This window comes from Pseudorasbora parva, chromosome 8, assembly GCF_024679245.1.
Source record: "Pseudorasbora parva isolate DD20220531a chromosome 8, ASM2467924v1, whole genome shotgun sequence".
Taxonomy (NCBI): domain Eukaryota; kingdom Metazoa; phylum Chordata; class Actinopteri; order Cypriniformes; family Gobionidae; genus Pseudorasbora; species Pseudorasbora parva.
Window position 1 is genome coordinate 49,027,828 of NC_090179.1, and position 16,627 is coordinate 49,044,454.

Sequence of the window (16,627 nt, forward strand, 5' to 3'; positions counted from 1 at the left end):
GTATACACTGTCGTAAATTTCTTCTTTTGTCCATTTTGAATTTTTGTGATAATTGAATAAATTCACTTTTACGTAATAGTATACACTGTCGTAAATTTCTTCTTTTGTCCATTTTGACTTTTCGTGATAATTGAATAAATTCACTTTTGCGTAATAGTATACACTGTCGTAAATTTCTTCTTTTGTCCATTTTGACTTTTCGTGATTATTGAATAAATTCACTTTTGCGTAATAGTATACACTGTCGTAATGTTCTTGTTTTGTCCATTTTGACTTTTCGTGATTATTGAATAAATTCATTTTTGCGTAATAGTATACACTGTCGTAAATTTCTTGTTTTGTCCATTTTGACTTTTTGTGATAATTGAATAAATTCACTTTTGCGTAATAGTATACACTGTCGTAATGTTCTTGTTTTGTCCATTTTGACTTTTCGTGATTATTGAATAAATTCATTTTTACATAATAGTATACAATGTCATAAATTTCTTATTTTGTCCATTTTGACTTTTTGTGATAATTGAATAAATTCACTTTTACGTAATAGTATACACTGTCGTAAATTTCGTGTTTTTTTTCATTTTGACTTTTTGTGATAATTGAATAAATTCACTTTTACGTAATAGTATACACTGTCGTAAATTTCTTATTTTGTCCATTTTGACTTTTTGTGATAATTGAATAAATTCACTTTTATGTAATAGTATACACTGTCGTAATTTTCTTGTTTTGTCCATTTTGACTTTTTGTGATAATTGAATAAATTCACTTTTACGTAATAGTATACACTGTCGTAATTTGATTTATTTTGTCCATTTTGACTTTTTTTTGATAATTGAATAAATTCACTTTTACGTAATAGTATACACTGTCGTAAATTTCTTGTTTTGTCCATTTTGACTTTTTGTGATAATTGAATAAATTCACTTTTACGTAATAGTATACACTGTCGTAATTTTCTTGTTTTGTCCATTTTGACTTTTTGTGATAATTGAATAAATTCACTTTTACGTAATAGTATACACTGTCATAATTTGATTTATTTTATCCATTTGGACTTTTTGTGATCATTGAATAAATTCTCTTTTACGTAATAGTATACACTGTCGTAAATTTCTTGTTTTTCCCATTTTGACTTTTTGCGATAATTGAATAAATTCACTTTTACGTAATAGTATACACTGTCGTAATATTCTTGTTTTGTCCATTTTGACTTTTTGTGATAATTGAATAAATTCACTTTTACGTAATAGTATACACTGTCGTAAATTTCTTGTTTTTCCCATTTTGACTTTTTGCGATAATTGAATAAATTCACTTTTATGTAATAGTATACACTGTCGTAATTTGATTTATTTTGTCCATTTTGACTTTTTTTGATAATTGAATAAATTCACTTTTACGTAATAGTATACACTGTCGTAATTTTCTTGTTTTGTCCATTTTGACTTTTTGTGATAATTGAATAAATTCACTTTTACGTAATAGTATACACTGTCGTAAATTTCGTGTTTTTTTCCCATTTTGACTTTTTGTGATAATTGAATAAATTCACTTTTACGTAATATTATACACTGTCGTAATTTTCTTGTTTTGTCCATTTTGACGTTTTGTGATAATTGAATAAATTCACTTTTACGTAATAGTATACACTGTCGTAAATTTCTTGTTTTGTCCATTTTGACGTTTTGTGATAATTGAATAAATTCACTTTTACGTAATAGTATACACTGTCGTAAATTTCTTGTTTTGTCCATTTTGACTTTTTGTGATAATTGAATAAATTCACTTTTACGTAATAGTATACACTGTCGTAAATTTTGTGTTTTTTTTTCATTTTGACTTTTTGTGATAATTGAATAAATTCACTTTTACGTAATATTATACACTGTCGTAATTTGATTTATTTTGTCCATTTTGACTTTTTTTGATATTTGAATAAATTCACTTTTACGTAATAGTATACACTGTCGTAAATTTCGTGTTTTTTTCCCATTTTGACTTTTTGTGATAATTGAATAAATTCACTTTTACGTAATATTATACACTGTCGTAATTTTCTTGTTTTGTCCATTTTGACGTTTTGTGATAATTGAATAAATTCACTTTTACGTAATAGTATACACTGTCGTAAATTTCTTGTTTTGTCCATTTTGACGTTTTGTGATAATTGAATAAATTCACTTTTACGTAATAGTATACACTGTCGTAAATTTCTTGTTTTGTCCATTTTGACTTTTTGTGATAATTGAATAAATTCACTTTTACGTAATAGTATACACTGTCGTAAATTTTGTGTTTTTTTTTCATTTTGACTTTTTGTGATAATTGAATAAATTCACTTTTACGTAATATTATACACTGTCGTAATTTGATTTATTTTGTCCATTTTGACTTTTTTTGATATTTGAATAAATTCACTTTTACGTAATAGTATACACTGTCGTAAATTTCTTGTTTTGTCCATTTTGACTTTTTGTGATAATTGAATAAATTCACTTTTACGTAATAGTATACACTGTCGTAATTTTCTTGTTTTGTCCATTTTGACTTTTTGTGATAATTGAATAAATTCACTTTTACGTAATAGTATACACTGTCGTAATTTTCTTGTTTTGTCCATTTTGACTTTTTGTGATAATTGAATAAATTCACTTTTACGTAATAGTATACACTGTCGTAAATTTTGTGTTTTTTTTCCATTTTGACTTTTTGTGACAATTTAATAAATTCACTTTTACGTAATAGTATACACTGTCATAAATTTCTTGTTTTGTCCATTTTGACTTTTTGTGATAATTGAATAAATTCACTTTTACGTAATAGTATACACTGTCGTAAATTTCTTGTTTTGTCCATTTTGACTTTTCGTGATTATTGAATAAATTCACTTTTGTGTAATAGTATACACTGTCGTAATTTTCTTGTTTTGTCCATTTTGACTTTTTGTGATAATTGAATAAATTCACTTTTACGTAATAGTATACACTGTCGTAAATTTTGTGTTTTTTTTCCATTTTGACTTTTTGTGACAATTTAATAAATTCACTTTTACGTAATAGTATACACTGTCATAATTTGATTTATTTTATCCATTTGGACTTTTTGTGATAATTGAATAAATTCTCTTTTACGTAATAGTATACACTGTCGTAATTTGATTTATTTTACCATTTTGACTTTTTGTTATAATTGAATTAATTCACTTTTACTTAATAGTAAACACTGTCGTAATTTGCTTGTTTTGTCCATTTTGAATTTTCGTGATAATTAAATAAATTCACTTTCACTTAATTGTATACACTGTCTTAATTTGATTTATTTTACCATTTTGACTTTTTGTTATAATTGAATTAATTCACTTTTACTTAATAGTATACACTGTCGTAAATTTCTTGTTTTGTCCATTTTGACTTTTTGTGATAATTGAATAAATTCACTTTTACGTAATAGTATACACTGTCGTAAATTTCTTCTTTTGTCCATTTTGACTTTTCGTGATAATTGAATAAATTAACTTTTACGTAATAGTATACACTGTCGTAAATTTCTTCTTTTGTCCATTTTGACTTTTCATGATAATTGAATAAATTCACTTTTACGTAATAGTATACACTGTCGTAATGTTCTTGTTTTGTCCATTTTGACTTTTCGTGATTATTGAATAAATTCACTTTTACGTAATAGTATACACTGTCGTAAATTTCTTGTTTTGCCCATTTTTACTTTTTGTGATAATTGAATAAATTCACTTTTACGTAATAGTATACACTGTCATAAATTTCTTCTTTTGTCCATTTTGACTTTTTGTGATAATTGAATAAATTCACTTTTACGTAATAGTATACACTGTCGTAAATTTCTTCTTTTGTCCATTTTGACTTTTCGTGATAATTGAATAAATTCACTTTTGCGTAATAGTATACACTGTCGTAAATTTCTTCTTTTGTCCATTTTGACTTTTCGTGATTATTGAATAAATTCACTTTTGCGTAATAGTATACACTGTCGTAATGTTCTTGTTTTGTCCATTTTGACTTTTCGTGATTATTGAATAAATTCATTTTTGCGTAATAGTATACACTGTCGTAAATTTCTTGTTTTGTCCATTTTGACTTTTTGTGATAATTGAATAAATTCACTTCTACGTAATAGTATACACTGTCGTCAATTTCTTCTTTTGTCCATTTTGACTTTTCGTGATAATTAAATAAATTCACTTTTACGTAATAGTATACACTGTCGTAATGTTCTTGTTTTGTCCATTTTGACTTTTCGTGATTATTGAATGAATTCATTTTTACATAATAGTATACAATGTCGTAAATTTCTTATTTTGTCCATTTTGACTTTTTGTGATAATTGAAAAAATTCACTTTTACGTAATAGTATACACTGTCGTAAATTTCGTGTTTTTTTTTCAATTTTGACTTTTTGTGATAATTGAATAAATTCACTTTTACGTAATAGTATACACTGTCGTAAATTTCTTATTTTGTCCATTTTGACTTTTTGTGATAATTGAATAAATTCACTTTTATGTAATAGTATACACTGTCGTAATTTTCTTGTTTTGTCCATTTTGACTTTTTGTGATAATTGAATAAATTCACTTTTACGTAATAGTATACACTGTCGTAATTTGATTTATTTTGTCCATTTTGACTTTTTTTGATAATTGAATAAATTCACTTTTACGTAATAGTATACACTGTCGTAAATTTCTTGTTTTGTCCATTTTGACTTTTTGTGATAATTGAATAAATTCACTTTTACGTAATAGTATACACTGTCGTAATTTTCTTGTTTTGTCCATTTTGACTTTTTGTGATAATTGAATAAATTCACTTTTACGTAATAGTATACACTGTCGTAATTTTCTTATTTTGTCCATTTTGACTTTTTTTGATAATTGAATAAATTCACTTTTACGTAATAGTATACACTGTCGTAAATTTCTTGTTTTGTCCATTTTGACTTTTTGTGATAATTTAATAAATTCACTTTTACGTAATACACTGTCATAATTTGATTTATTTTATCCATTTGGACTTTTTGTGATAATTGAATAAATTCTCTTTTACGTAATAGTATACACTGTCGTAATTTGATTTATTTTACCATTTTGACTTTTTGTTATAATTGAATTAATTCACTTTTACTTAATAGTAAACACTGTCGTAATTTGCTTGTTTTGTCCATTTTGAATTTTCGTGATAATTAAATAAATTCACTTTCACGTAATTGTATACACTGTCTTAATTTGATTTATTTTACCATTTTGACTTTTTGTTATAATTGAATAAATTCACTTTTACGTAATAGTATACACTGTCGTAAGTTTCATGTTTTGTCCATTTTGACTTTTTGTGATAATTGAATAAATTCACTTTTACGTAATAGTATACACTGTCATAATTTGATTTATTTTACCATTTTGACTTTTTGTGATAATTGAATAAATTCACTTTTACGTAATAGTATACACTGTCGTAAATTTCTTGTTTTGTCCATTTTGACTTTTTGTGATAATTGAATAAATTCACTTTTAAGTAATAGTATACTCTGTCGTAATTTTCTTGTTTTGTCCATTTTGACTTTTCGTGATAATTGAATAAATTCACTTTTACGTAATAGTATACACTGTCGTAAATTTCTTCTTTTGTCCATTTTGACTTTTTGTGATAATTGAATAAATTCACTTTTACGTAATAGTATACACTGTCGTAAATTTCTTGTTTTGTCCATTTTGACTTTTTGTGATAATTGAATGAATTCACTTTTACGTAATAGTATACACTGTCGTAAATTTCTTATTTTGTCCATTTTGACTTTTTGTGATTATTGAATTAATTCACTTTTACGTAATAGTATACACTGTCGTAAATTTCTTCTTTTGTCCATTTTGACTTTTCGTGATAATTAAATAAATTCACTTTTACGTAATAGTATACACTGTCGTAAATTTCATGTTTTGTCCATTTTTACTTTTTGTGATAATTAAATAAATTCACTTTTACGTAATAGTATACACTGTCGTAAGTTTCTTGTTTTGTCCATTTTGACTTTTTGTGATAATTGAATAAATTCACTTTTACGTAATAGTATACACTGTCGTAAATTTCTTCTTTTGTCCATTTTGACTTTTCGTGATAATTAAATAAATTCACTTTTACGTAATAGTATACACTGTCGTAATGTTCTTGTTTTGTCCATTTTGACTTTTCGTGATTATTGAATAAATTCATTTTTACATAATAGTATACAATGTCATAAATTTCTTATTTTGTCCATTTTGACTTTTTGTGATAATTGAATAAATTCACTTTTACGTAATAGTATACACTGTCGTAAATTTCGTGTTTTTTTTCATTTTGACTTTTTGTGATAATTGAATAAATTCACTTTTACGTAATAGTATACACTGTCGTAAATTTCTTATTTTGTCCATTTTGACTTTTTGTGATAATTGAATAAATTCACTTTTATGTAATAGTATACACTGTCGTAATTTTCTTGTTTTGTCCATTTTGACTTTTTGTGATAATTGAATAAATTCACTTTTACGTAATAGTATACACTGTCGTAATTTGATTTATTTTGTCCATTTTGACTTTTTTTTGATAATTGAATAAATTCACTTTTACGTAATAGTATACACTGTCGTAAATTTCTTGTTTTGTCCATTTTGACTTTTTGTGATAATTGAATAAATTCACTTTTACGTAATAGTATACACTGTCGTAAATTTTGTGTTTTTTTTCCATTTTGACTTTTTGTGACAATTTAATAAATTCACTTTTACGTAATACACTGTCATAAATTTCTTATTTTGTCCATTTTGACTTTTTGTGATAATTGAATAAATTCACTTTTACGTAATAGTATACACTGTCATAATTTGATTTATTTTATCCATTTGGACTTTTTGTGATCATTGAATAAATTCTCTTTTACGTAATAGTATACACTGTCGTAATTTGATTTATTTTGTCCATTTTGACTTTTTTTTGATAATTGAATAAATTCACTTTTACGTAATAGTATACACTGTCGTAAATTTCTTGTTTTGTCCATTTTGACTTTTTGTGATAATTGAATAAATTCACTTTTACGTAATAGTATACACTGTCGTAAATTTTGTGTTTTTTTTCCATTTTGACTTTTTGTGACAATTTAATAAATTCACTTTTACGTAATACACTGTCATAAATTTCTTATTTTGTCCATTTTGAATTTTCGTGATAATTAAATAAATTCACTTTCACGTAATTGTATACACTGTCTTAATTTGATTTATTTTACCATTTTGACTTTTTGTTATAATTGAATTCATTCACTTTTACTTAATAGTATACACTGTCGTAAATTTCTTGTTTTGTCCATTTTGACTTTTCGTGATAATTGAATAAATTCACTTTTACGTAATAGTATACACTGTCGTAAATTTCTTCTTTTGTCCATTTTGACTTTTCGTGATAATTGAATAAATTAACTTTTACGTAATAGTATACACTGTCGTAAATTTCTTCTTTTGTCCATTTTGACTTTTCATGATAATTGAATAAATTCACTTTTACGTAATAGTATACACTGTCATAAATGTCTTGTTTTGTCCATTTTGACTTTTTTAATATTTGAATGAATTCACTTTTACGTAATAGTATACACTGTCGTAATGTTCTTGTTTTGTCCATTTTGACTTTTCGTGATTATTGAATAAATTCACTTTTACGTAATAGTATACACTGTCGTAAATTTCTTCTTTTGTCCATTTTGACTTTTTGTGATAATTGAATAAATTCACTTTTACGTAATAGTATACACTGTCGTAAATTTCTTCTTTTGTCCATTTTGAATTTTTGTGATAATTGAATAAATTCACTTTTACGTAATAGTATACACTGTCGTAAATTTCTTCTTTTGTCCATTTTGACTTTTTGTGATAATTGAATAAATTCACTTTTATGTAATAGTATACACTGTCGTAAATTTCTTCTTTTGTCCATTTTGACTTTTCGTGATAATTGAATAAATTCACTTTTGCGTAATAGTATACACTGTCATAATGTTCTTGTTTTGTCCATTTTGACTTTTCGTGATTATTGAATAAATTCATTTTTGCGTAATAGTATACACTGTCGTAAATTTCTTGTTTTGTCCATTTTGACTTTTTGTGATAATTGAATAAATTCAATTTTACGTAATAGTATACACTGTCGTAATTTGATTTATTTTTCCATTTTGACTTTTTGTGATAATTGAATAAATTCACTTTTACGTAATAGTATACACTGTCGTCAATTTCTTCTTTTGTCCATTTTGACTTTTCATGATAATTAAATAAATTCACTTTTACGTAATAGTATACACTGTCATAATTTGATTTATTTTGTCCATTTTGACTTTTTGTGATAATTGAATAAATTCACTTTTACATAATAGTATACACTGTCATAATTTGATTTTTTTGTCCTTTTTGACTTTTTGTGATAATTGAATAAATTCACTTTTACGTAATAGTATACACTGTCGTAAATTTCTTGTTTTGTCCATTTTGACTTTTTGTGATAATTGAATAAATTCACTTTTACGTAATAGTATACACTGTCGTAATTTTCTTGTTTTGTCCATTTTGACATTTTGTGATAATTGAATAAATTCACTTTTACGTAATAGTATACACTGTCGTAAATTTCTTATTTTGTCCATTTTGATTTTTTGTGATAATTGAATAAATTCACTTTTACGTAATAGTATACACTGTCGTAAATTTCTTATTTTGTCCATTTTGACTTTTTGTGATAATTGAATAAATTCACTTTTACGTAATAGTATACACTGTCGTAAATTTCATGTTTTTTTCCATTTTGACTTTTTGTGATAATTGAATAAATTCACTTTTACGTAATAGTATACACTGTCGTAAATTTCTTATTTTGTCCATTTTGACTTTTTGTGATAATTGAATAAATTCACTTTTACGTAATAGTATACACTGTCGTAAATTTCATGTTTTTTTTCCATTTTGACTTTTTGTGATAATTGAATAAATTCACTTTTACGTAATAGTATACACTGTCGTAAATGTCTTGTTTTGTCCATTTTTACTTTTTTAAATATTTGAATGAATTCACTTTTACGTAATAGTATACACTGTCGTAAATTTCTTCTTTTGTCCGTTTTGAATTTTTGTGATAATTGAATAAATTCACTTTTACGTAATAGTATACACTGTCGTAAATGTCTTGTTTTGTCCATTTTGACTTTTTTTAATATTTGAATGAATTCACTTTTACGTAATAGTATACACTGTCGTAAATTTCTTGTTTTGTCCATTTTTACTTTTTGTGATAATTGAATAAATTCACTTTTACGTAATAGTATACAGTGTCGTAAATGTCTTGTTTTGTCATTTTTGACTTTTTGTGATAATTGAATAAATTCACTTTTACGTAATAGTATACACTGTCATAATTTGATTTATTTTACAATTTGGACTTTTTGTGATAATTGAATAAATTCACTTTTACGTAATAGTATACACTGTCGTAATTTGATTTATTTCATCATTTTGACTTTTTGTGATAATTGAATGAATTCACTTTTATGTAATAGTATACACTGTCGTAAATTTCTTGTTTTGTCCATTTTGACTTTTTGTCATAAATGAATAAATTCACTTTTATGTAATAGTATACACTGTCATAAATTTCTTCTTTTGTCCATTTTGACTTTTCGTGATAATTGAATAAATTAACTTTTACGTAATAGTATACACTGTCGTAAATTTCTTCTTTTGTCCATTTTGACTTTTCATGATAATTGAATAAATTCACTTTTACGTAATAGTATACACTGTCGTAATATTCTTGTTTTGTCCATTTTGACTTTTCGTGATAATTGAATAAATTCACTTTTACGTAATAGTATACACTGTCGTAAATGTCTTGTTTTGTCCATTTTGACTTTTCATGATAATTGAATAAATTAACTGTTACGTAATAGTATACACTGTCATAAATTTCTTCTTTTGTCCATTTTGACTTTTCGTGATAATTGAATAAATTCACTTTTACGTAATAGTATACACTGTCGTAAATTTCCTGTTTTGTCCATTTTGACTTTTCGTGATAATTGAATAAATTAACTGTTACGTAATAGTATACACTGTCATAAATTTCTTCTTTTGTCCATTTTGACTTTTCGTGATAATTGAATAAATTAACTTTTACGTAATAGTATACACTGTCGTAAATTTCTTCTTTTGTCCATTTTGACTTTTCATGATAATTGAATAAATTCACTTTTACGTAATAGTATACACTGTCATAAATGTCTTGTTTTAACCATTTTGACTTTTTGTGATAATTGAATAAATTCACTTTTACGTAATAGTATACACTGTCATAATTTGATTTATTTTACCATTTTGACTTTTTGTGATAATTGAATAAATTCACTTTTACGTAATAGTATACACTGTCGTAAATTTCTTGTTTTGTCCATTTTGACTTTTTGTGATAATTGAATAAATTCACTTTTACGTAATAGTATACAATGTCGTAAATTTCATGTTTTGTCCATTTTGACTTTTTGTGATAATTGAATAAATTCACTTTTACGTAATAGTATACACTGTCATAATTTGATTTATTTTACCATTTTGACTTTTTGTGATAATTGAATAAATTCACTTTTACGTAATAGTATACACTGTCGTAAATTTCTTGTTTTGTCCATTTTGACTTTTTGTGATAATTGAATAAATTCACTTTTAAGTAATAGTATACTCTGTCGTAATTTTCTTGTTTTGTCCATTTTGACTTTTCGTGATAATTGAATAAATTCACTTTTACGTAATAGTATACACTGTCGTAAATTTCTTCTTTTGTCCATTTTGACTTTTTGTGATAATTGAATGAATTCACTTTTATGTAATAGTATACACTGTCGTAAATTTCTTATTTTGTCCATTTTGACTTTTTGTGATTATTGAATTAATTCACTTTTACGTAATAGTATACACTGTCGTAAATTTCTTCTTTTGTCCATTTTGACTTTTCGTGATAATTAAATAAATTCACTTTTACGTAATAGTATACACTGTCGTAAATTTCTTCTTTTGTCCATTTTGACTTTTTGTGATAATTGAATAAATTCACTTTTACGTAATAGTATACACTGTCGTAATTTTCTTGTTTTGTCCATTTTGACTTTTCGTAAAAATTGACTAAATTCATTTTTACGTAATAGTATACACTGTCGTAATTTTCTTGTTTTGTCTATTTTGTCTTTTTGTGATATTTGAATAAATTCACTTTTACGTAATAGTATACACTGTCATAATTTGATTTATTTTGTCCATTTTGACTTTTTGTGATAATTGAATAAATTCACTTTTACGTAATAGTATACACTGTCGTAAATTTCTTGTTTTGTCCATCTTGACATTTTTGTGATAATTGAATAAATTCACTTTTACGTAATAGTATACACTGTCATAAATTTCTTGTTTTGTCCATTTTGACTTTGTGATAATTGAATAAATTCACTTTTACGTAATAGTATACACTGTCGTAATTTTCTTGCTTTGTCCATTTTGACTTTTTGTGATAATTGAATAAATTCACTTTTACGTAATAGTATACACTGTCGTAAATTTCTTATTTTGTCCATTTTGACTTTTTGTGATAATTGAATAAATTCACTTTTACGTAATAGTATACACTGTCGTAAATTTCTTATTTTGTCCATTCAGTGGGGCGGCAGTGGCTCAGTGGTTCATGTAGGTTGTCTACAAACCAGAAGGTTGGTGGTTCGATCCCCGGTTCCACTTGACCAAGTGTCGAAGTGTCCATGAGCAAGACACCTAACCCCAGCTGCTCCCGACGAGCTGGATGGCGCTTTACATGGCTGACATCGCCGTCGGTGTATGAATGGGTGAATGTGAGGCAAAAATGTAAAGCGCTTTGGATAAAAGCGCTATATAAATGCAGTCCATGCAGTCCATCCATTTTGACTTTTTGTGATAATTGAAAAAATTCACTTTTACGTAATAGTATACACTGTCGTAAATTTCTTGTTTTGTCCATTTTGTTTTTTTGTGATAATTGAATAAATTCACTTTTACGTAATAGTATACACTGTCGTAAATTTCTTGTTTTGTCCATTTTGACTTTTTGTGATAATTGAATAACCACTTTTACGTAATAGTATACACTGTCGTAATTTTCTTGTTTTGTCCATTTTGACTTTTTGTGATAATTGAATAACCACTTTTACGTAATAGAATACACTGTCGTAATTTGATTTATTTTGTCCATTTGGACTGTTTGTGATAATTGAATAAATTCACTTTTACGTAATAGTACACACTGTCATAAATTTCGTGTTTTTTTTCCATTTTGACTTTTCGTGATAATTAAATAAATTCACTTTTACGTAATAGTATACACTGTCGTAAATGTCTTGTTTTGTCCATTTTGACTTTTCATGATAATTGAATAAATTCACTTTTACGTAATAGTATACACTGTCGTAAATTTCTTGTTTTGACCATTTTGACTTTTTGTCATAAATGAATAAATTCACTTTTATGTAATAGTATACACTGTCGTAAATTTCCTGTTTTGTCCATTTTGACTTTTCGTAATAATTGAATAAATTAACTGTTACGTAATAGTATACACTGTCATAAATTTCTTCTTTTGTCCATTTTGACTTTTCGTGATAATTGAATAAATTAACTTTTACGTAATAGTATACACTGTCGTAAATTTCTTCTTTTGTCCATTTTGACTTTTCATGATAATTGAATAAATTCACTTTTACGTAATAGTATACACTGTCGTAAATGTCTTGTTTTGTCCATTTTGACTTTTTTTAATATTTGAATGAATTCACTTTTACGTAATAGTATACACTGTCATAAATGTCTTGTTTTGTCTATTTTGACTTTTTGTGATAATTGAATAAATTCACTTTTACGTAATAGTATACACTGTCATAATTTGATTTATTTTACCATTTTGACTTTTTGTGATAATTGAATAAATTCACTTTTACGTAATAGTATACACTGTCGTAATTTTCTTGTTTTGTCCATTTTGACTTTTTGTGATAATTGAATAAATTCACTTTATGTAATAGTATACACTGTCGTAAATTTCTTGTTTTTTTTCCATTTTGACTTTTTGTGATAATTGAATAAATACACTTTTACGTAATAGTATACACTGTCTTAAATTTCTTATTTTGTCCATTTTGACTTTTTGTGATAATTGAATAAATTCACTTTTACGTAATAGTATACACTGTCGTAAATTTCGTGTTTTTTTTCCATTTTGACTTTTTGTGACAATTTAATAAATTCACTTTTACGTAATAGTATACACTGTCATAAATTTCTTATTTTGTCCATTTTGACTTTTTGTAATAATTGAATAAATTCACTTTTACGTAATAGTATACACTGTCGTAATTTTTTTGTTTTGTCCATTTTGACTTTTTGTGATAATTGAATAAATTCACTTTTACGTAATAGTATACACTGTCGTAAATTTCGTGTTTTTTTTCCATTTTGACTTTTTGTGATAATTGAATAAATTCACTTTTACGTAATAGTATACACTGTCGTAAATTTTGTGTTTTTTTTCCATTTTGACTTTTTGTGATAATTGAATAAATTCACTTTTACGTAATAGTATACACTGTCGTAATTTTCTTGTTTTGTCCATTTTGACTTTTTGTGATAATTGAATAAATTCACTTTTACGTAATAGTATACACTGTCGTAAATTTCTTATTTTGTCCATTTGGACTTTTCATGAATATTGAATAAATTAATTTTTATGTAATAGTATACACTGTCGTAATTTGATTGTTTTTGTCCAGTTTGACTTTTTGTGATAATTGAATAAATAATTTTTATGTAATAGTATACACTGTCATATTCAGATTTTTGTTGTGCACTCAGTCGGATAAATTCCACTAACTTTCAAGTCATTTGAAAGCCCACAGCGTAAGCAAACCATGTTTATGCAATTTGTTTTGCAATCAAAAAAGACATGACAGTAGGAACTTTTCAAACATTTATTAATAAGGGAAAGCAAGGTAAGTTTATTTATATAGCACAAGTAATACACAATGGCAATTCAAAGTGCTTTACATAGAAATTCATTAAAATTGTGATAACATATGCATGAGAAATAAGAATACCATGTGTAAGAATTCAAAATAAAAACAAGGTTAATTAAAACAGTTGTAAAGAGCATTTAAAAAAGGTAAAATGGTGATAAATAGATCCCTAATCGATAGATAGATCCCAAATAAAATTAACTATTTAAGTTTTATTTAATTCTATAAACTATAATACTGATCTGCCAACATTGTCTCTCTATGATAAATTAAAATAAGCTGATAACATCACTGTTTACTCCAGAACGACTGTACAGCCAAATCTAATTCTGCTGCAGTATTGTCCTGTTTAACACTGAAGCTGCTTTGACACAATCGGCATTGGAAAAGCGTGATATAAATAAAGCTGATTGATTGATTGATCCCTATCTGCCTGAGTCTAAATTCGGGTATTCCTATCTGAGATGGAGCAGGTTCACAATGTCTCCTGGAGCTTACAAGTCAGTCCAAGATGGGCTCCTGAAGTCAGAAAAAAACTGTGTTTCCTCTGCTGCTTCACCAGTTTCAGCAGAGTCTAGGTCTTCAACAAAACAGAAAGACTTTTTAATGAGTGACGACCCTCCGCCGCTTCCAGGATCCTTCCTGAAAAGAACGAGAAAGGCAAAGCGTCAGCAAACCTGCCCACAAACGGCTAAACGAGCTAAAAGATGGATTCTGAAATCCTCTGCCACTTCAATATACCTGTATGCATCCTACAGTATATAAGCCCTGATTCTTCAGCCTATTTTTAGGACACAAACCTCGTCTTATATTTGGGTATATACGGTAATTAAATTCAAAGCCTTAATCAATATTTATCCTCCTATATTATTATAATGATTTTTAATGATTCTTTCCAGTTATGATATTATTTAATCAATAGATCCACTGATAGTTTCTTGTTTTCTGAAGTGTGTGTTTGGTCTCTGAGTGGTGACTGAAGTGCTGGCCTAGAGATGTGTGACGTGTCTATAAACACTTGATAGCAGCATGTTGTTGTGTGTTCGGATTTCCCCTAACGTGACAGGAGTGCAGGAACAGTGTTTTCAGAGACGAAATGTGGAGTTCTTTCATTTTTATTATATTGTATTCATTTTATATTTCCTTTTACTAAAACACTAAAGAGTTAAATGAATATTACGTGTACTGTTGAGTCTCACTGAGAGAAAGCACATTGTCAGTATGATTTGGGGAACTTTCTGGTCAGAACTGGAGCTTAATCAGCTTTTACGTAATAGTATACACTGTCGTAAATTTCTTGTTTTTTCCATCTTGACATTTTTGTGATAATTTAATAAATTCACTTTTACGTAATAGTATACACTGTCGTTATTTGATTTATTTTACCATTTTGACTTTTTGTGATAATTGAATAAATTCACTTTTACATAATAGTATACACTGTCGTAAATTTCTTGTTTTGTCCATTTTTACTTTTTTTGATAATTGAATAAATTCACTTTTACGTAATAGTATACACTGTCGTAATATTCTTGTTTTGTCCATTTTTACTTTTTGTCATAAATTAATAAATTCACTTTTACGTAATAGTATACACTGTCGTAATTTTCTTGTTTTGTCCATTTTGACTTTTTGTGATAATTAAATAAATTCACTTTTACGTAATAGTATACACTGTCGTAAGTTTCTTTTTTTGTCCATTTTTACTTTTTGTGATAATTGAATAAATTCACTTTTACGTAATAGTATACACTGTCGTAAATTTCTTGTTTTGTCCATTTTGACTTTTTGTGATAATTGAATAAATTCACTTTTACGTAATAGTATACACTGTCGTAAATTTCTTGTTTTGTCAATTTTTACTTTTTGTGATAATTGAATAAATTCACTTTTACGTAATAGTATACACTGTCATAAATTTCCTGTTTTGTCCATTTTTACTTTTTGTGATAATTGAATAAATTCACTTTTACGTAATAGTATACACTGTCGTAATTTTCTTGTTTTGTCCATTTTGACTTTTTGTGATAATTGAATAAATTCACTTTTACGTAATAGTATACACTGTCGTAAATTTCCTGTTTTGTCCATTTTTACTTTTTGTGATAATTGAATAAATTCACTTTTACGTAATAGTATACACTGTCATAAATTTCCTGTTTTGTCCATTTTTATTTTTTGTGATAATTGAATAAATTCACTTTTATGTAATAGTATGCACTGTCGTAATTTTCTTGTTTTGTCCATTTTGACATTTTTGTGATAATTGAATAAATTCACTTTTACGTAATAGTATACACTGTCGTAATTTTCTTGTTTTGTCCATTTTGACTTTTTGTGATAATTGAATAAATTCACTTTTACGTAATAGTATACACTGTCGTAAATTTCCTGTTTTGTCCATTTTTACTTTTTGTGATAATTGAATAAATTCACTTTTACGTAATAGTATACACTGTCGTAAATTTCTTGTTTTGTCTATTTTAAC

At 26.1% G+C, this 16,627-nt stretch overlaps 2 protein-coding genes across 4 annotated transcripts in view; one reads left to right on the forward strand and one right to left on the reverse strand.

Moving 5' to 3' along the window:
* The window catches only part of lsamp (limbic system associated membrane protein), a 509,713-nt gene that overhangs the window by 29,804 nt on the left and 463,282 nt on the right, over positions 1–16,627 (forward strand). The window lies entirely within an intron of this gene.
* The window catches only part of cep57 (centrosomal protein 57), a 32,289-nt gene continuing 29,742 nt past the window's right edge, over positions 14,081–16,627 (reverse strand). For all 3 annotated transcript variants that reach the window (XR_010906835.1, XR_010906833.1, XM_067451486.1), the window contains exon 11: positions 14,081–14,781. The gene's annotated coding sequence lies outside the window, so the exon portion shown is untranslated. The remainder of the gene's footprint in view (positions 14,782–16,627) is intronic.